The sequence below is a fragment of the Ascaphus truei genome, chromosome 2, assembly GCF_040206685.1.
Source record: "Ascaphus truei isolate aAscTru1 chromosome 2, aAscTru1.hap1, whole genome shotgun sequence".
Lineage (NCBI taxonomy): Eukaryota > Metazoa > Chordata > Amphibia > Anura > Ascaphidae > Ascaphus > Ascaphus truei.
The window spans coordinates 365,080,358-365,103,625 of NC_134484.1; positions in this window are offsets into that span (position 1 = coordinate 365,080,358).

A 23,268-nucleotide genomic window follows, 5' to 3' on the forward strand; every position below is an offset into this window, starting at 1 on the left:
TGGGACACGGTCTACTACACTTACTCCGCTGGCGTCTTCACCCAGTTGATGCCGCGCTCAAGGATATGCGCCGTCGACGCGGTGTGCTTGGGATCATTGTCCTGGTAAAAGCGATGACCATTGGGAAAGTCTTGTGTGATGTATCGCACTATCACGGGCACAATGTTGTCTTGGAAGAAATCTTTATTCATGATTCCTATAGCAAGAAAAGAAAAGTGCTCAATAGTACAGTACAGTGCATACGGTAAGGCAACACTAGTCAAGTACAGTGCATTAGGCGGCATTATATTTGAGAAATTGTACCTTCAAAGACGACAATGCATCCCGGTCCACGCCTAGAGATGGCACCCCACACATGCAGCTTCACAGGGTGTTTTGGCCGTGGCTTCAAAGTTATGCGGCCTTTTTTGTGGAACGCAAATCTTGCAAATCTCTCCAGCGACACAGTAGACTCATCAGTGAAGATGCAATCCTGGAAAGTCTCACCGCTGTCGATCCATGCCTGGGCCTGGAGCACTCTTTTGATTTTGTTTGCGTCCCGTATCATGGGGTACGCTCTGTAATGACAATGAATAAAAAATGTTAGCGTCACAGCGCAGTACAGTTTGCAAAACAACATTTTTACTTTACAGTACAGTACCTCCTGTACTGTCCACTACTAACCTCACACGTCCATATTTCCATCCAATTCTGCGTCTCATCTTCTTTATGCTGCTCTCGGATACAGTCAGATTGTGGTTTTCCTGAAGAGTGTTTTTAACCCTTAATGCGCTCCTCTCATCATTCTCCTCACTTATTCTGTCCACCAGAAGAGTAGTCTCCCTACAATGCAAAGAAATTATATTGTGTTATTAATATGCAGCAATATAAAATGTATACTGTATACTGTACATGTAATGTTGTAATATACAGTAAATATAAATATACAAAAAATGTATACTGCTGTACTATAAATATAAATAGACAAAATATACAGTATACAGTACTGTTGTAATATAAATATACTATATAAATATTCCGTTGTCAGATGAATTGCAATATACCAAAAGTGTATACTGCTGCACAAAAAATATAAATTGACCACACATACAGTACACTACAGTATATACTGTTGTAATATAATAAATATACTATATAAATACGGTATACTGTTGTTATATCATAATAAATACACATCATATACTGTATATTCCGTTGTCAGATGAATTGCAATATACCAAAAGTGTATACTGCTGCACAAAAAATATAAATTGACCACACATACAGTACACTACAGTATATACTGTTGTAATATAATAAATATACTATATAAATACGGTATACTGTAGATGTACACTACAGTTTTCTATATTTTTTTTGGTTAAGTTTTATAAATACAGTATACTTACGCATTTGTTACCCTTGGTGCCTTTTTGCGGTCTCTGTTTTTTCCTTGTGCATGATAGCACACAGTGCTTGATGGCACAACGAGGCCAGAAGCAGTTAACCAGCGCTGGATATCTGCAATTCGTTGTCCGCTCGTGTACATCTCCTTCATTCTCATGCTGAGATCCTTTGAAATCTTCTTAACAGGCATTGCTGCGAGTACTGTAGAAAGAAATACAAACACAAGAATGTGTATTCGATGTTTAGTCGATGTGTATTCAATGTGCAGTGAATCCACAAAATGGATGGTGTATTTATATGTTAATGACTCACATAACAGACCACCCACTTTCAACACCTGTACCTGGCCACCATGCATAAAAGGTTGTACACGTTGCATAGCCCACCACTTGCTGATCTTTATCTGAGGCATTGTCCAGATACTGCATTGTGCCTCCCGCTTACATGGAGCAGCCCCGGTTCTATGGAAGAAAGAATCATCTCACCTCTGCTGTGCCTGCCACACTGAAAAAAAGAAAGGCAGTTACCGTTCCCAAGCCAAAGGCAAAGCGACAGGCTAAGGCCAACAAAGAAAACCTTCTGCTGACCCCAAAGGCTAAGGCTTTTAAAACACGTCAGCCTTATTATGTGAAGAAGAAATACGGTACTGTGCTCGGTTCGCAAGACGCATGGCAGCCAACTCACCGAATCCGCAGACCACTTGCTCCCATATGCTTCGACGACTCTGCTGTAGCTGTCCCGGAAATCTTCAGCCCGGCTTCTCCACCCCCATCTTCTCCGGTTCCATCTGAAGATGCTGCTGCCTCTGAAATCAACGGGTCACTGTCTCCTTTGCTCTTGGACGACTCTGCTTCTCTCCCGGAAATCCAGCGGTCACCTTCTCCATCCCTCTTCCACCACGCTGCAGCTTCTCCTGTACCGGGCATCCCCAGGTCACCTCTTCCACTCTCCATCGATGCCGCTTCTCTCCAGGGAACCCCCATCTCATCCTCCGTTGCACCCATCCCCCCAGATCTCCAGATGCCATGCACAAGCAGCTCGTTGGACCGGATCCTGAATGGGCTAAGTGTGGATCTCCCCGGGAATTCTAGTGTGCTGGCAAAGCTAGATCTGCTTCTGGAGTCGGTGCTACATATGGAGCAACGGCTGGATCAACGGATGCTACATATGGAGCAACGGATGGATCAACGGATGGACAAGATAGAGGCAGACATAGCGGGCATACATTATTTGCTCGGTGTTAATGCCCCTGTTTCCCCGATGCTGGAGCAGGGGGGTGACATGGATGTGATGCATGGTACCTTCGACCCCCTTCCATCACCAAGCACACACCCTCCACCAGAAGATACAGTGTACTATGCTATTGAGGAGGACATGACAACCCCATCTAGACCACGCCAGGAGACAACCCGGCGACCACTACCGGAGGAAAGCTTCCTCCCAGACACCCTACCATTGCCCATCGCCTCAAGTACACCCGCTCCCAAAAGACTTCCTACACCCGCTCGCATACAAACAGTGCCCGACATCTCCCTGTGCGATCTGACACCGGCGCTGAGGGAGAAGTATAGGGTGAGGAGTGCTGGTATACCACACAAGTATGCCTTGATCATATTTAAACACCATGTTCCCTACACATTGTACTGCGAGTGGGTGTTCAAAGTGAACTATGATGGGAATCGCCAAAAAAATGCCCTTCCTGCCAATTTAAGGAAAAAGATTGTGGAAGAAATGCAGCGCTATTACCCTGTTACAGATCCTGTAATGAGAGGCGTTAGAGACTGCATTAATGGCGTTTTGCGCCATGCAAGGCATCGGCCATGGCTGGAAAATGGGGAGGACTTTCAGTGAGACCATACTGTAATGTTGTGCTGTACTGTACAGTACATGTTTTACCCTATAGTACCTGCTGTACTTAAACAAAGGATACTGAATGTTGTTGTGTGTTGCACGGTTTTTGTACTGTATTTGTAAATAAAAGTTTTTAGTGGCGACTTCAGCAATAAAAGAACTGGTTACTTTATCTCACACACAGTACTACAGTACAAACTGCTTTTTGCTGCCAGACTGCAAACCCGCAAGACCAGCAACATTGTAACAAAAGAGCAATGAGCGCGCAATTGGCGTGGGAACTTCTGTTCTAAGGCCCCTATAAATAATATTCTTTATTTTATTTATAAACTCACATTTATAAACCCCGTCACCCACCCCCGCTAAACACAATAAAAAATAATCACACACAGCAGCCGCCAAAAAATAAATAAATAAATGACAATAAATACATTGGAAATACATTTTTATTGATAGTGTAGATGTGCAGGGGGTCTCTGGAGCTGAACCGCACAGGTTTTAGGTCTGGGGACCCCGTGCCCCCCGAGATACAGGCCCCTTTAGGGGGTGCCGGTAGCCCTCTGCTTGGTTTAAAGGTCCGATCACGTGACCGCGGCCTGTAAACCAAGCAGAGCAGAGGGATACCGGCACCCCCTAAAGGGGCCTGTATCTCGGGGGGCACGGGGTCCCCAGACCTGAAACCTGTGCGCTTCAGCTCCGGAGAACATCTACACTGTGAATAAAACACACACATCATTAAAGAATCATTCTTTAGCTTAGCGGCTATGCGCTATGGTAAAGAAGCAGCATTTCTGTCTTTTTAATAATATTGTAGAGTGAGCAGGGGGTTCCCTGAGACAGAAATCTAATCTCAGGGGACCCCCTGCTCCTGCACAATATTATTAAAAGTTCAGAAACGAGGCTTCATTAGCATAGCGTATAGCCGCTAAGGTAATGAAGGGGTTAACGCATAATAACCAATAAATACATTCAATACACTACCCACTACCCATGGCAACCTCCGCTGCTGTACAGTAAAACAGAGAAAAAAAATAACACTTTCAAAGTAATGTCCCCTAACCCCTTAATCACCATAGCGGTTATTAACCGCTACAGTCATGAAGGGGTTAACCCGCCCTCACCCACCACTTGGGACGCCTACTGTACATACCCTCCCACTCTAACCCCCCACCCCGTGAGGCCTAACCACCCTCAACCCTCACCCACTAACTACCCACAAGGGAGGCCTACCCACATACCGTTGGGGAAACACCCCACCCCCACCCCAGTACCCACAATAAAAACAGTACAATCACCCACAATAAACAGCATTCTATTTATTAAATACATTACCCACCCCCTGTGCCCCCCCCCCCCCCATAAATACAAGATTTATTCTTTTACATTCAGGGTCCATAACGCAGCCCCACGCTAGTCCCCGGTGGGCTGGCAGGGCACCTGGACAGACCTACAGTTTACCAGCAGCATTCCACAGGTTCTGGAGGCCTGCTGGTGGATCCTGCCAGCACCATGGCGCCCAGGTGGTCTCCTTGGGTCACCGTGAGCCTCAATTGGGTCCACACGGTAGGCCCAAGGATGTCTGGGAGCCCCGGGTCAAACCCACAGGTGTCTGCGGGGCCTCGGGTGGTTCCCATGGGGGTCTGGGGAACTCACGGGTGCTCACTACGGGTCCGCGGTGCCCCCACAGAAGTGGGACCACACATCATCATCCCCGCACCTACGGCTCGGAGGTGCCCCCACAGAAGTGGGACCACACATCGTCATGCCCGCAGACTACGGGTCCGCGGTGCCCCCACAGAAGTGGGACCACACATCATCATCCCCGCATGTGTCACCCGTGGAACCACCAGCCTGCTACCCTTTAGGATACCCGAGGATTCCCCGCGGGTGGTCTCCAGAGGTCCCACGCAAAACCACGGAAGTAACCCTGAATGTAAAAAAAATAAACCTGGCCAATACATTCAATACATACACCCTCCCCCCCAACACCTACAGTACAATAATGTGCAAAATAACTATTATCCAGATATGGATAATAGATTAATTGCCCATTATTAAAAACATTAACTAGCATACTGTATACAAATAAATAAAGTACTACTGACCTCATCAATACGAAGTGTCCGATGCCAGCGCCTTCCTTCTCTTGCCCACACAAAACATAGCCAAAACCAAGCCAATACATTGCAATTACATTCAGATATCAATTAACCCCTTAAACACCTTATCGGATAATAACCGCAAAGGTAATTAAGGGGTTAAGCCACACAGGCACGATACCCACCCTTCACCCATGAATTTGTACTGTGGCTTCATCATGCAACTATATATATATATACTGTATATATATACATACAGAGAGACAGAGAGAAAGAGAGAGAGAGAGATATATACAGTATATATATATACACACGTTATATACACACCCATGATAAACCAAATATACAGTACAAATAAATGTAGAAGGGTTATCAAAACCATACTGTTCTACAACCAAACACTTCTCCATACAGATACTACATTAAAATCAATTTCCTTTAAAAATCCTAACTGATCTCACAATCTACTGTACTGTATATGATCACAAACCAATGAAAAAAAAGTCACATTCCAAAATGCATAAAATCTATGCACCATACTGTATACATTCTGCAAATTAATCAAACGTAAACAAAAATCAGTTAGCAATCATTATTTACACCCCTAAACATTTCACACTCAATCAAGAACAATGAGACCATTAACAGATTCACGCCTAGAGCAGAACAATTAAGCCTTTGAAAAAATATAAGTACCGACAAAAATACAACCTTTACAGTACAGTACAACCAAGGCTATCTATCCCTGACCTTCCTCAAACACACAATACAATACCAAGGAATAATACATCTATCTAATTTTAAAATACTTTAAACTCACAAAATAATTAAAAACACATCTAATCCAGCTTTTAAAACATCATCATTTCTTACCCTGAATGTATACTGTACAGTATATCTCTCTAGACATATATATTGTACATACATACATACAGTGGCAAGAAATGATATACCACAAGCAAAAAAAAAATACACAGGTTAAAAAACCTTTTGAAATAATGAACAAGTTAAATAAAATACATTTCTTTACTGTAGTTCACTTACCATTACTTGCCCCCACCGACTCCCGTTGCCCAGCTTACTCACGAACCAATCCACGATCAGGAACCCATAAAATAATAAACCATTGAAAATAATAAACATTAAACTAAAAATCCAAACCAATCCACGGGTCTTCTACTTGTAATACACCTTCATCTGTATTCTTCTTTCTTCTATCTCCTTCCGGGCGGGGCAGGGCGTGGTCTTCTTTCCATCATCGGCCACGCCCTTGTCTTTTTCCTTCTCCGGAGGTCCTTCCTCCGCGGCGTCTGGCTGCAAAATGAGACGACATAGGCTTTTAAAGGCCTATGACGTCACATTTTGCGTCATGGTTCCCACGGTCCTGATTGGACCGTGAAAACCATGTGTGTTGGCCGATAATAAAAAAATGATGACGTCACTTAAAGGGAATGAAAGCACAGCCAATCAGAATGGCTTTGCTTCAATTGCCTTTAAGATGACGTCATGAAAAGGCACATGGTCGTGCACACATGGTACTAGAGCCAATCAGAGCGTGGGAACTTTATGCCTACTCTGATTGGCTCTGGTATACCATGTGTCAGGGGCTTGGGGGAGAAAGGATGTGACGTCAATGAAAACCTGTCACGTGGTACGGTAGCCAATCAGAGCGTGGGAACTTTATCCTTATTGACGTCACATCCTTTCTCCCCCAAGCCCCTGACACATGGTATACCAGAGCCAATCAGAGCGTGGGAACTTTATCCCTACTCTGATTGGCTCTGGTATACCATGTGTCAGGGGCTTGGGGGAGAAAGGATGTGACGTCAATAAGGATAAAGTTCCCACGCTCTGATTGGCTACCGTACCACGTGACAGGTTTTCATTGACGTCACATCCTTTCTCCCCCAAGCCCCTGACACATGGTATACCAGAGCCAATCAGAGTAGGCATAAAGTTCCCACGCTCTGATTGGCTCTAGTACCATGTGTGCACGACCATGTGCCTTTTCATGACGTCATCTTAAAGGCAATTGAAGCAAAGCCATTCTGATTGGCTGTGCTTTCATTCCCTTTAAGTGACGTCATCATTTTTTTATTATCGGCCAACACACATGGTTTTCACGGTCCAATCAGGACCGTGGGAACCATGACGCAAAATGTGACGTCATAGGCCTTTAAAAGCCTATGTCGTCTCATTTTGCAGCCAGACGCCGCGGAGGAAGGACCTCCGGAGAAGGAAAAAGACAAGGGCGTGGCCGATGATGGAAAGAAGACCACGCCCTGCCCCGCCCGGAAGGAGATAGAAGAAAGAAGAATACAGATGAAGGTGTATTACAAGTAGAAGACCCGTGGATTGGTTTGGATTTTTAGTTTAATGTTTATTATTTTCAATGGTTTATTATTTTATGGGTTCCTGATCGTGGATTGGTTCGTGAGTAAGCTGGGCAACGGGAGTCGGTGGGGGCAAGTAATGGTAAGTGAACTACAGTAAAGAAATGTATTTTATTTAACTTGTTCATTATTTCAAAAGGTTTTTTAACCTGTGTATTTTTTTTTTGCTTGTGGTATATCATTTCTTGCCACTGTATGTATGTATGTACAATATATATGTCTAGAGAGATATACTGTACAGTATACATTCAGGGTAAGAAATGATGATGTTTTAAAAGCTGGATTAGATGTGTTTTTAATTATTTTGTGAGTTTAAAGTATTTTAAAATTAGATAGATGTATTATTCCTTGGTATTGTATTGTGTGTTTGAGGAAGGTCAGGGATAGATAGCCTTGGTTGTACTGTACTGTAAAGGTTGTATTTTTGTCGGTACTTATATTTTTTCAAAGGCTTAATTGTTCTGCTCTAGGCGTGAATCTGTTAATGGTCTCATTGTTCTTGATTGAGTGTGAAATGTTTAGGGGTGTAAATAATGATTGCTAACTGATTTTTGTTTACGTTTGATTAATTTGCAGAATGTATACAGTATGGTGCATAGATTTTATGCATTTTGGAATGTGACTTTTTTTTCATTGGTTTGTGATCATATACAGTACAGTAGATTGTGAGATCAGTTAGGATTTTTAAAGGAAATTGATTTTAATGTAGTATCTGTATGGAGAAGTGTTTGGTTGTAGAACAGTATGGTTTTGATAACCCTTCTACATTTATTTGTACTGTATATTTGGTTTATCATGGGTGTGTATATAACGTGTGTATATATATATACTGTATATATCTCTCTCTCTCTCTTTCTCTCTGTCTCTCTGTATGTATATATATACAGTATATATATATATAGTTGCATGATGAAGCCACAGTACAAATTCATGGGTGAAGGGTGGGTATCGTGCCTGTGTGGCTTAACCCCTTAATTACCTTTGCGGTTATTATCCGATAAGGTGTTTAAGGGGTTAATTGATATCTGAATGTAATTGCAATGTATTGGCTTGGTTTTGGCTATGTTTTGTGTGGGCAAGAGAAGGAAGGCGCTGGCATCGGACACTTCGTATTGATGAGGTCAGTAGTACTTTATTTATTTGTATACAGTATGCTAGTTAATGTTTTTAATAATGGGCAATTAATCTATTATCCATATCTGGATAATAGTTATTTTGCACATTATTGTACTGTAGGTGTTGGGGGGGAGGGTGTATGTATTGAATGTATTGGCCAGGTTTATTTTTTTTACATTCAGGGTTACTTCCGTGGTTTTGCGTGGGACCTCTGGAGACCACCCGCGGGGAATCCTCGGGTATCCTAAAGGGTAGCAGGCTGGTGGTTCCACGGGTGACACATGCGGGGATGATGATGTGTGGTCCCACTTCTGTGGGGGCACCGCGGACCCGTAGTCTGCGGGCATGACGATGTGTGGTCCCACTTCTGTGGGGGCACCTCCGAGCCGTAGGTGCGGGGATGATGATGTGTGGTCCCACTTCTGTGGGGGCACCGCGGACCCGTAGTGAGCACCCGTGAGTTCCCCAGACCCCCATGGGAACCACCCGAGGCCCCGCAGACACCTGTGGGTTTGACCCGGGGCTCCCAGACATCCTTGGGCCTACCGTGTGGACCCAATTGAGGCTCACGGTGACCCAAGGAGACCACCTGGGCGCCATGGTGCTGGCAGGATCCACCAGCAGGCCTCCAGAACCTGTGGAATGCTGCTGGTAAACTGTAGGTCTGTCCAGGTGCCCTGCCAGCCCACCGGGGACTAGCGTGGGGCTGCGTTATGGACCCTGAATGTAAAAGAATAAATCTTGTATTTATGGGGGGGGGGGGGGCACAGGGGGTGGGTAATGTATTTAATAAATAGAATGCTGTTTATTGTGGGTGATTGTACTGTTTTTATTGTGGGTACTGGGGTGGGGGTGGGGTGTTTCCCCAACGGTATGTGGGTAGGCCTCCCTTGTGGGAACTGATTGGGTGGTTAGGCCTCACGGGTGGGGGGGGGGTTAGTGTGGGAGGGTATGTAGGCATCCCGAGTGGTGGGTGGGTGAGGGTGGGTTAACCCCTTCATGACTGTAGCGGTTAATAACCGCTATGGTGATTAAGGGGTTAGGGGACATTACTTTGTATGTTTTAATTTTTGTGTCTGTTTTGCAGAAGCGGAGGGGCCATGGCCAGGATGGGGGGGGGGGTTAACGGTATGTGGGTAGGGGGTGAGGGTGGTTAGCAATGCAGGGAGGGAGATTTACTGGTAACAGAAACATCTCTCTCCCTTCAATGTACTGTAATCTGTTTAAAGCCCCCTCCCCCCTAATGTGTGTTTCTGTAAAATCTCTCTCCCTTCAATGTACTGTAATCTGTTTAACAGAAACATTAGGGGGGAAGGGGCTTTAGGCCTTTATATCTCTCTCCCTTCAGTGTAATCTACTTAACAGAAACATTAGGGGGGGAAGGGGTTTTTAAACAATGCTGTGTATAATGTACTGTATAAGGTTTTTTACAATTAGATAGATGTAATCCTTGGTATTGTAAGGGTTAGTTTGGTTTTAAATTGTCTTTTCTGGTTGTTACTTACAGTATATATTGATTTTGGTTTACTTGCTTGGTTAAAATACTTTTTGGTATTGTAGTGTGCATTATCCTTAGCGTTGTATACTGTAGGTGCCTTTAAACCCAGTAACCTACTGTATTGTGATTCACTTTGATTCTCCCTAGTGTTTTTTGAGTCACTATCCTTTTCATGTTTAGGGTTGACAGTGTGTGTCGTTCCCTAGTGCTGTTCATTAGTGTTTAAGGGTCCATGCCTCTTTTTTAAGTGTTTTTAAATCATGTACTGTTTATTCATCCCTTTTTGCACTGTGTCAAATAAATAAACAAATATATCAATTGCATACCTGAGTGCTCCCATACGGGTTACTTTTTTCTCTTTTCACTCACATACAGTATGTATATATATATATATATATATATATATATATATATATATATATATATATATATATATATATATATACAGTATATATACACAGTGTATATATGTATACTGTATATATATATATATATATATATATATATATGTATACAGTGTATATACTGTACAGTATATACAGTATTTATTTCTCTTCATGTCTTTATTTATTTATTTATTTATTTAGATTTATTTATTAATTGTGGGGCTGCTGTGCGTGATTTTTTTTTATTGGGGTTGAGGGGGGTGTTTGGCCCTTGGTGTGAGTTTACGACTTGCAGCAGCAGCAGCACAATTAATAAATAAATATAAATAAATAAATAAATAAATGACAATAAATACATTTGAAATACATTTTTATTGATAGTGTACATGTGCAGGGGGTCTCCGGAGCTGAACCGCGGTGGTTTTAGGTCTGGGGACCCCGTGCCCCCCGAGATACAGGCCCCTTTAGGGGGTGCCGGTATCCCTCTGCTCTGCTTGGTTAAACGCAGAGCACTCAGCACTCAGAAACACAGGCCAGCCAGATTGAAACACACACACAATAGGGGGAGGTTTTTTTTACATAGCTTGCAGGGAAGCTTAACGCACACACACAATAGGGGGATAGGGGGATAGGGGGAGGTTTTTTTTACATAGATTAGAGAGAAGGCAGGGCGTTTTAAAAGCGAGAATAGGGGGAGGGGGTTTTACATAGATTTTATTTATTTATTTATTTAGATTTATTTATTAATTGTGGGGCTGCTGTGCGTGAATTTTTTTTATTGGGGGTGAGGGGGGTGTTTGGCCCTTGGTGTGAGTTTACGACTTGCAGCAGCAGCAGCACAATTAATAAATAAATATAAATAAATAAATAAATAAATGACAATAAATACATTTGAAATACATTTTTATTGATAGTGTACATGTGCAGGGGGTCTCCGGAGCTGAAGCGCACAGGTTTTAGGTCTGGGGACCCCGTGCCCCCCGAGATACAGGCCCCTTTAGGGGGTGCCGGTATCCCTCTGCTCTGCTTGGTTAAACGCAGAGCACTCAGCACTCAGAAACACAGGCCAGCCAGATTGAAACACACACACAATAGGGGGAGGTTTTTTTTACATAGCTTGCAGGGAAGCTTAACGCACACACACAATAGGGGGATAGGGGGATAGGGGGAGGTTTTTTTTACATAGATTAGAGAGAAGGCAGGGCGTTTTAAAAGCGAGAATAGGGGGAGGGGGTTTTACATAGATTTTATTTATTTATTTATTTAGATTTATTTATTAATTGTGGGGCTGCTGTGCGTGAATTTTTTTTATTGGGGGTGAGGGGGGTGTTTGGCCCTTGGTGTGAGTTTACGACTTGCAGCAGCAGCAGCACAATTAATAAATAAATATAAATAAATAAATAAATAAATGACAATAAATACATTTGAAATACATTTTTATTGATAGTGTACATGTGCAGGGGGTCTCCGGAGCTGAACCGCGGTGGTTTTAGGTCTGGGGACCCCGTGCCCCCCGAGATACAGGCCCCTTTAGGGGGTGCCGGTATCCCTCTGCTCTGCTTGGTTTACAGGCCGCGATCACGTGATCGGGACCTTTAAACCAAGCAGAGGGCTACCGGCACCCCCTAAAGGGGCCTGTATCTCGGGGGGCACGGGGTCCCCAGACCTAAAACCACCGCGGTTCAGCTCCGGAGACCCCCTGCACATCTACACTATCAATAAAAATGTATTTCCAATGTATTTATTGTCATTTATTTATTTATTTTTTGGCGGCTGCTGTGTGTGTGTATTTTTTTATTGTGGGTAGCGGGAGGGTGGGTGAATGGGGTATTCGCCCCAACGATGGTTGGGGAGGGCTTGCGGGGGGGGGGGGGGTGGGGTAGCGGGAGGGCTTAACCCCTTCATGACCGTAGCGGTATTAACTGCTACGATCGTGAAGGGGTTAAGTGCACCCGCAACCCCCCCCCCCTCCCGCAAGTCCTAAACTCACACCAAGGGCCAAATACCCCCCTCACCCATCCCCACTACACACAATAAAGCGGGCACGGTGGGTTAACCCCTTCATTGCCTTAGCGGCTATCCGCTATGGTAATGACGCAGCATTTTCCGTATTTTTAATAATATTGATCAGGAGCAGGGGGGTTCCCTGAGCATTAATTTCTGGCTCAGGGAACCCCCTGCTCACTGTACAATATTATTAAAATACAGAAATGATGCTTCTTTACCATAGCGCATAGACGCTAAGGTAAAGAACGAGTGTTTATTTATACTGTATATTGTATGTGTTTTATTGATAGTGTACATGTGCAGGGGGTCTCCAGAGCAGAAGCGCACAGGTTTCAGGTCTGGGGACCCCGTGCCCCCCGAGATACAGGCCCCTTTAGGGGGTGCCGGTATCCCTCTGCTCTGCTTGGTTTACAGGCCGCGGTCACGTGATCGGGGCTTTTAACGCAGAGCTGGATACCGGCACCCCCTAAAGGGGCCTGTATCTCGGGGGGCACGGGGTCCCCAGACCTAAAACCACCGCGGTTCAGCTCCGGAGACCCCCTGCACATCTACACTATCAATAAAAATGTATTTCCAATGTATTTATTGTCATTTATTTATTTATTTTTTGGCGGCTGCTGTGTGTGTGTATTTTTTTATTGTGGGTAGCGGGAGGGTGGGTGAATGGGGTATTCGCCCCAACGATGGTTGGGGAGGGCTTGCGGGGGGGGGGGGGGGGTGGGGTAGCGGGAGGGCTTAACCCCTTCATGACCGTAGCGGTATTAACTGCTACGATCGTGAAGGGGTTAAGTGCACCCGCAACCCCCCCCCCCCTCCCGCAAGTCCTAAACTCACACCAAGGGCCAAATACCCCCCTCACCCATCCCCACTACACACAATAAAGCGGGCACGGTGGGTTAACCCCTTCATTGCCTTAGCGGCTATCCGCTATGGTAATGACGCAGCATTTTCCGTATTTTTAATAATATTGATCAGGAGCAGGGGGGTTCCCTGAGCATTAATTTCTGGCTCAGGGAACCCCCTGCTCACTGTACAATATTATTAAATCTCTCTCTGCTGCAAACACATCTCGCCCCCAGTATGTGCAGTAATTTACTGAACATGTACTGTAGAATAAATGCATACAGTAGTTTTATTTATTCGGGTTTATTACACAGTATACTGTATGGCCGGAAAACATCAGCATACAGTACAATATAATCCATCGAAATCCCCCCATTAGCCGTTTTCTTTTCTGAGGAAAAACAAAATGAAAAGTTTTAATGTACAGTAATGGTCAGCCCCCTAAAGAAGTTCCCAGCCAGCCCCACCAAAATAATACGGCAAAAATACAGTACTCACCATACTGTACAGTACAGTATTACTAAATTTCCCATTCAGCTTGCGCTGGCGCCGGCCCACTTCCAGTCCAGCTTTCATCATTTTGCAGAGGGACTAGCCCACCTGTAGTCAGCGGGAAATCGCTTAGGTACATGCAAGCTTCATCAAAACTGGCTGCGAAATCCATCTCAGATTTGTCACCGACGGCAGGACCATGATGATAAGCTGGTGCTGCTGCTGGTTCTGGTTCTGGTTCTGGCGCATTGCTTGGCAGGGACTGTCGCTTCTTATTTCGTTTTAACACGACCCTTCGCCTTTTGCCGCCTCCATTATCATAGATACGGGAAAAACCCTGTGACACACACCAATACCCTCCAACAAATTGGGGCTCAATACGGTGAAAACAGGGGTCACTACATAACCTTTTCCTTATTGCATGCTTCCACAAATGAGGAGTTGGCGAAAATCTGTAAAAGTCATAATTTTCGATAAAATACTGATAAATTTGAACAACTGTTGCCATCTTATCCTCTGTTGCATTTATAGCGGCCCATATCAAATAAGCATAACTTCTGTCAGGTTTTTGGAACACGGGCTCCACTTGTTCACTCATGTCTCTGTAGAATAGTGTAAGTGAAAATGATCTTTGTCTTTATTTAATACATTACTGTATGTAAAGCCTAAATTGATACATTTTTTGCAACTATTCCTTCAGTCTCAAGGACAAGTTACACAATAGCATACTGTACTGGGATAAAGTAACTTTTTTTGGAAACGAAACAACTTGCAAAGGCCACACATTACTTAAGTCATGAGTTTATGCCATCTGGTGGACAATCGAAACATCGCAGCCTAGTAAATCATTCTCATTATCATTTAACAAGATCAGGCCCCCGTCAGCCAGGCATGAACCGTGGCTGGGAAGGCAAGCGCAACGAAGCATGCAAGAGGTGAGCAGTGGCGGATTCCAGGTTTCTGCCAGGTACAAACCAGGCATTTGCTCGAATAAAGTGTGTCGGTGCAGTACATTGTGTCACGTCATTTCCGGTGCTCGGGTGAGGTTACGTCACTTCCGGTTTCCGGGTATGGCAGCTGAATGCAATTTCTGGTACTTAGTATGATCCATAAGAGGGGGGACACAGCACATCCATCTCCACTCTCTGACGAAGCGCCGAATAGGCATGAAACACGTAAGAGAAAGAGTTTTTTCCTATTCCTGTCTGCACCATGATGCCTCAATAAAGAAGTTTTTTTAGCAACACTGCTGGAATCCTGTGAAATCCTTACCATTCAGCTGTGCTCTGCATCACCGTGCCTCATGGATACCATATAATCTACTCAACCCCGCAGATGCACGCTTATCAGAAGAAAACGGGAATGGTTCATGTGAGTTACTGAATATTACCATATCATTGGGAGGTATATTATAGGTGTTCATAGGCGTTTCAAGACTTAGTCCTCATTGGGAGTGATGTGGTGGAGCTTATCTATCTCCATTTACAACACTCACCAGGACATTATACACATGTTTATTTTGTACGCCCACCTGCATACCTAAGTACTCACCTGTATATGACTGCACCCGTCTGACTTTTCTTCTTCAATCAAGAAACTGTGACAGATTACATGTATGTTACCTATGGTCATTAGAGCACTATTACTGAACTTTGTTCTTTTACCTAATTTTAAGACCTGCTAAGGAACAGCTGATTGTTATTATGTCCTGATATGTAAAACCTGTTATTATGTCCTGAAAATGTAAGAGGGTGTACTTTCTTTTTCACACAACTGTATATAATACCCTGGAATTGCAGCTTTTAATAAACCCTGGGAGTGCCTGCAAGTCATTGGAGTCTAATCAAGTAGCTTCGATAACTAACTCCTCAAGCTTTTTGAGCACTTCCTGTACGATTTGGCAAGGTTGCTACTCAGAAAACTCTGATGACCTGCCAAACACATACAGTATGGCAGAATAACCGACCTGAGCCCATGGACAGAGTTCTGAGTCCTAGAGTATCCGAAGTTGGTAGAAAGGTCAGGGCTGGCAGCAGTGGTACAGTTGGTAGACAGGAGGGCTGGCGGCAATGGTGCAGATTCGGTAGACAGGCAGAGGTCAGGACAGGCAGAAGCAGCATGGTCAGGTTCAGCAACAGAGGAATCCAAATAGGCAAAAGGGAAAGGTGTGACAGCGAAGACCAACAGGAGCTGCAAAAACTAGAACCTTCTCCCTGATTCCCACTAGGAACTGCAGCCTTATATAGCATTTAGCAAGAAATGAGAAGTGAATCTCTAGATGGTGGTTCCAATATCCAGGTTTAAGTGGTAGCAATATAGCATAAGAGTCACCATAAAGAGGGGTACTCCACTCATCCATAGGCTGGAGCCCTGCAAAATACCTCTAGAATCACAATAGACATGGAAAATCAATCCGTAGGAGTAAGCATAATTTTACTCACAATGATGTGGTTAGTGCTGGTCCTGGAAGTCGCGTGCATCCGTCCGGTAAGTACAAGGTAAGGCAAAAAAAGAGTGATAGAGCACTGCTGCAAATAGTGCTGGAGGCTGATAGCAAAGGTAAAAATGCTTTATTAAAGATGCATAGTAGCAGCTACTACAAAAGAGGTCCTCTGACGCGTTTCAGTAACCTGTGTTCGCGCTATACTTCCTTTAAATAGCCACTCCAATGAATAGTAACTTCGCACCAAACCAGCCGATCAAGTCAACTGGTGTGGAGTCCCCGAATGAAGCTACGAAGGCCCCACAGGGGGAAAAAACCTCTACATGGGACTAGCGAACCCGGAAATACAAATAAGAAGATAAATAACAAACAATACAACTGAGACGTAATCTAAATGACAACCATGACAAACAGCATAGATGACAAGAAAACGCTAAATGATTAATATCAAAAACATATAAAAAACTAAAAATTAAAAACAAAAGATCAAAAATAAAAAAAGATATTCAAAGGAAACTTATATACTGCATATAACAAATGTGTACTAAAACCAATAATATAGAACACATAATAACCCTTAAAGTGACTTAATCCTAACATCCACCATGTCAATATACTGTATATGTATGATCATAGAAAACATATATTCACATATGTATATATATACACTCACAACTAATAATCTAAAAAATATAAATCTAAGACTATAATGTCCCTTAAAAAAAAAGATGTATTCCATAGTATTAAGTATTATATGGAAAATGTATAAATATACATGTGTATATAAATCGTAAAATATCATCACCCAAAACACAAATATGAATATTTAATAAATTAGATCCCAATAATCAATAAGTGAATATAAAAAGCGTTCATAAAACAACAATAAAAAAAATCATAAAAATATATCTCAATGATCTGAAACAACAAATATTGTAATAATAATGTCATAATGAGAAAACAATGCTCCATTAGCTTTAACTTCAATGGTCTTATAGTGCGACCAATGTAATGCCTGCCGCAGCCACAATTGAGTATATATACAATATAACTTGAATTACAGTTAATAAATGTAGAAATTTTGATGTTCCTTTTGGGTTTTAAAGATTGAATACTAACAATCGGAATAGCATATTGACAAATAACACAATGCCCGCACTTGAAAAAACCTTTGGGTATGTTGGAGATACGCTGTTGGCGATATGAATGGAACATACTAGATGATAGAAACCCCGCCAATGACTTGGCTTTCTTAAAAACGAATTTCGGTCCATCATTGACAATGGTTTTTAGACTTTAAACTTTAAAGTATCCCAATGTCTATAAATGATATTGCTAATTAAGTCTGCTTGTTTACATTGCTGGAGAAAATGTTATCAAAATGTTATCAATATTTCAGACAAAACTCTGACCGCTGGTCAATTGTCCCTTTTGAATAAGGGGCTAAATATTGCTCCTTTAAATAATTTCAACCTTTTTAACACCATTATCGATTTACAGTGTTTCATTCGTAAACTTTGTCTCAAAAAATTATTTTCTGCCAGGTCTGAGGTAGATCGGGATCCCCTAACCTCGTCGGCCCCTCTTGGGGTCGGTGAGGATTTGGGGACTGATCTCCACCATTCCTTATCCACTTTTAGAGAACATTGTGTCATATCAGATATGGAGGGGTTATTGTCTGAACAATATGATGACATAAACTGTAATGATGAATCCATGTCTAACTTTTTTGTTCACCAACATACGGATTTCAGAAAGAAATCTATGTTTATCCCCTATTCATCCAAGGGTCCTTATATTACCACTTTCGAGAGACTTGTGGAACGGGATCTCAAGAAGCTGGCAGAGAGTTTCACGTCCAACCGGGCTCCCCATGGCAATCTAACAGAGGAGGAAAAAATTGATTTAGCTAACCTCCAGACTGATCACCCCATTGTCATAAAAAATGCCGAAAAAGGGGGTGCGGTGGTCGTGCAATTCTCTGCCAGCTATAAACAAGAAGCACTCAGACAATTGGGTGATTTGAACTCATAAGAAACTTGGAAGAGATCCTACTGCGATTTTTTTGAAGGAAATGAGAGCACTTCTAGATATGGGTAGAACACTGTGTGTTCTTAACAATAAATAATTTGATTTCCTGTTATGTCCACATCCCATTGTTCCCATTTTTCACCATCTCCCAAAGATTCATAAGTCACTGACCTGCCCTCCTGGCAGGCCCATAGTGGCCAGTATTGGATCTTTGGGAGATGGTGTTTCTCGCTACATAGATAGTTTTCTTCAACCCCTGGTTCAATCATTGCCTCCTTTTCTCAAAGATTCCAACCAATTATTATTGGATTTGCAAAATATCAAATGGGAGACATCCTATAGTTGGGCTACTATGGACGTGACGTCCCTCATAGTATCATTCAACATGAACAAGGTATCGCTGCAGTACAACATTATCTTAATTTATCTAAATTACCTACGACACTTTGCACTTTTCTAATTGAGGCTATCACTTTCTTATTAACACACAATTATTTCACTTTTGATTCACAATTCTATCTACAACTTAAAGTAACAGCTATGGGGACTTCATTTGCACCATCTTATGCTAATTTGTTTATAGGATTTTGGGAATCTATCTTTATTTTTAGTGATCACAATCCTTTTAGGAAACACATTATATTCTACAGGCGTTATATTGACGGTCTGCTTTTCATTTGGGATGGTGATTTTCTTTCTTTTGAAACTTTTTTTAACACTTTGTATATTAATAATTATAATCTCACATTCACTTATGATTTCGATATTCAACACATTCGTTATTTGGACTTAATGTTGTACATAGACGTTAACAAGACAATTCAAACAGACGTATACAGGAAACCCAACTCTCGGAATGCATTTCTAATGGCTAATAGTAATGATTCTAGACCTCTTAAAAGGGGCATTTTGAAGGGACAATTTTTGAGACTTAAAAGACTCTGTTCCACTGAGGAGTCTTTTGAGATACAAGCTATGGACTTGGCCCATAGATTTCTAATGAGGGATTATGATCAAGTACATATTATGGAGACTCTGGATGTGGTAAGATCATTGAATCGGTTGGATCTTCTCCCCAGGAGTGACAACTCTAATAAAAGGCTTGGGGGGATAGTATTCCAACACATAAGAGAATGAATAAAAGGGCACCTTATTTTATTACACAGCAATGTAAACAAGCAGACTTAATTAGAAATATCATTTATAGACATTGGGATACTTTAAAGTTTAAAGTCTAAAAACCATTGTCAATGATGGACCGAAATTCGTTTTTAAGAAAGCCAAGTCATTGGCGGGGTTTCTATCATCTAGTATGTTCCATTCATATCGCCAACAGCGTATCTCCAACATACCCAAAGGTTTTTTCAAGTGCGGCCATTGTGTTATTTGTCAATATGCCATTCCGATTGTTAGTATTCAATCTTTAAAACTCAAAAGGAACATCAAGATTTCTACATTTATTAACTGTAATTCAAGTTATATTGTATATATACTCAATTGTGGCTGCGGCAGGCATTACATTGGTTGCACTATAAGACCATTGAAGTTAAGGATAATGGAGCATGTTAGAGCTATAAAAAAATGCACTACCACACACCCAGTGTCAAGACATTTTGCCCACTGTCCACAGGGCGGCATCCAGAACTTCTCTTTCTTGGCTGTTGAGCATGTTCCCCCACTCATTCGGGGGGCGGGGGGGTGACAGATTGAACATGCTCAACAGACGAGAGATGTTCTGGATTTTCAGCATGGACTCTTTACAACCTATTGGGATTAATCAGGATTGGGAATTAATCCATTTTCTATAAATATATATATTCCTTTTTTAGATAGGTTACACATGGACCTTAGATTATGGAATTAGGTGATTATATAATTTATATAGTTATACACTTTATAAAATATTTTTTTAATTATATTTATGTTAATAAATGAATTTATTTTTCAGTTATATATATGTCCTGTTTAGGAGCTGATTTGTATGATTTTTTCATACTTCATACAATTCTTCATTTGTTTTCTCATTATGACATTATTATTATTACAATATTTGTTGTTTCAGATCATTGAGATATATTTTTATGATTTTTTTGATTGTTGTTTTATGAATGCTTTTTATATTCACTTATTGATTATTGGGATCTAATTTATTAAATATTCATATTTGTGTTTTGGGTGATGATATTTTACGATTTATATACACATATGTATATTTATACATTTTCCATATACTACTTAATATTATGGAATACATCTTTTTTTAAGGGACATTATAGTCTTAGATTTATATTTTTTAGATTATTAGTTGTGAGTGTATATATATACATATGTGAATATATGTTTTCTATGATCATACATATACAGTACATTGACATGGTGGATGTTAGGATTAAGTCACTTTAAGGGTTATTATGTGTTCTATATTATTGGTTTTAGTACACATTTGTTATATGCAGTATATAAATTTCCTTTGAATATCTTTTTTTATTTTTGTTTTTAATTTTTAGTTTTTATATGTTTTTGATATTAATCATTTAGCGGTTTCTTGTCATCTATGCTGTTTGTCATGGTTGTCATTTAGATTACGTCTCAGTTGTATTGTTTGTTATTTATCTTCTTATTTGTATTTCCGGATTCGCTAGTAGAGGTTTTTTTCCCCTGTGGGGCCTTCGTAGCTTCATACGGGGACTCCACACCAGCTGACTTGATCGGCTGGTTTGGTGCGAATTTACCTCTTCATTGGAGTGGCTATTAAAAGGAAGTATAGCGCGAACACAGGTTGCTCTTTGATACAGCGCCACTTAGGCGTGAAACGCGTCAGAGGACCTCTTTTGTAGTATCTGCTACTATGCATCTTTAATAAAGCATTTTTTACCTTTGCTATCAGCCTCCAGCCCTATTTGTAGTACTGCTCTATCACTCTTTTTTTGCCTTACCTTCTTTAGCATTTACATTCTATGGCCTTATATAGCAGGCTGCCAGTAAACAAAATGACCGAACTGAGCAAAAAGGGCAGCAACCTGGAAAATCTGAACTGCAGCAAAATCCAGCACGGATCAGACAGAATCCTTACAAATTCAAACCATTTTATCTACTTTAAAGGTAGTGACATTAAAACAAGCCCCTGCATACCATATATGAAATATCAGCATAAGCATACAGTGGAGAGAAACAGTTTGTGAACCACTTAGGATTTTCACATATTTCACATATTTTAAACCTAAAATGTTATTAGATGTTAATCATATATTTCACATATTTCAAACCTAAAATGGTTTTAGATCTTAATCTAAGTTCTAATAATAGATAGAGATAACCTGATCTAACAAATGACACAAAAACATGATACTTTTTCAATATTTATTTATCCACAAATGATTCAACATTTAATATCCATGTGTGAAAAAGTATGTGAACCTTCAGATTCAGTACCTGGTGGCTCACCCTTGAGCAGCAATGACTTCAACTAAGTGTTTCCTGTAACTGCTGGTCATTCACTCACATAAATTTTGAGGAATTTTGGCCCATTCCTCCTTACAGAACTGCTTCAACTCAGGGACATTTGGGGGCTTTCTTGCATGGACATCTCGTTTCAAGTACTGCAACAAAATTTCAATGGGGTTTAGTGCAGGAATTTGGCTAAACAATTCTAAAATGCAGAATTTATTTTTCTGCACAGATTCTTTTTGTGAGGGTGCTAATCTCGAATCAAGAGGTGGACCCGCAGGGCTGAGGTAGGAATGCAGAATAACCGACCACAGCCCGGGTACAGAGTCCTGTAAGAGTATTCGTAGTTGGTAAACAGGCAGCGTTCAGGGCAGGCGGCGAAGGTGCAGAGTCCCGGTGACAGGCAAAGGTCAGGGGAGGTTGTAGGCAGTGAAGTCAGGCTCACGGTCTGGAGTCAGCAACAGGGATTCCAAATAGGCGAAAGGGTAATGTGTAACAGCGAAGATCAAACGGAGCTGCAGCAAACAGAACTTTGCTCGGCGACCCATTAGGAACTGCAGCCTTATAAAGCAGACTGCCAGTACCCAAAATGGCCACAGTGAGCAGAAAGGGCAGGAGAAACCAAAAACCTTGACCGTAGTGAAAACCCGGCCTAGATCGAGCAGAATCCTTACACTTTTGTAGATCTACTTTTATGTTTAGGATCATTGTCTTACTGCATGACCCACTTTCGCTTCAGCCTCAGCTCACGGATGGATTGCCTGACATTCTCCTCTAGAATCTTCTGGTACAATGCAGCATTCATGGTTTTGTCAATGATGGTAGGTCGTCGAGGTCCTCAGGCAGCAAAAAAGCCCAACCTACAGCCGCGGCCGCTTTTATTTTAATACTTCTCGGATATTTTCCGGTGACTTTTTCCGAATGCCACGCGCTGTACCACGTTCATGCGGCGTTCATGCGACATTCATGCCGTATTCATGTCGCAATCATGCCAGCGTCACCCGCACTTGATCTGTTTATTGAGAATGGTTCGGATTTAATTGGTTGCAATTCTTCACGTATCTGCCAGGTGGCAGATATTCATGAATTATAATGAATTATAACGTACTGTATGCGCATGCACTTCAGTAATGTGTCGACTTGCAGGTATTTAAAAAATACCACAGTGGTCCTTTGTGAATTGACCTTGGTACTGAAGAAGTTACAACACTATTTAGGCCAAAAAGATGATAAACAGCACTCACAGAAAAAAGCAATAACAGTGCAGGGTGCCAGG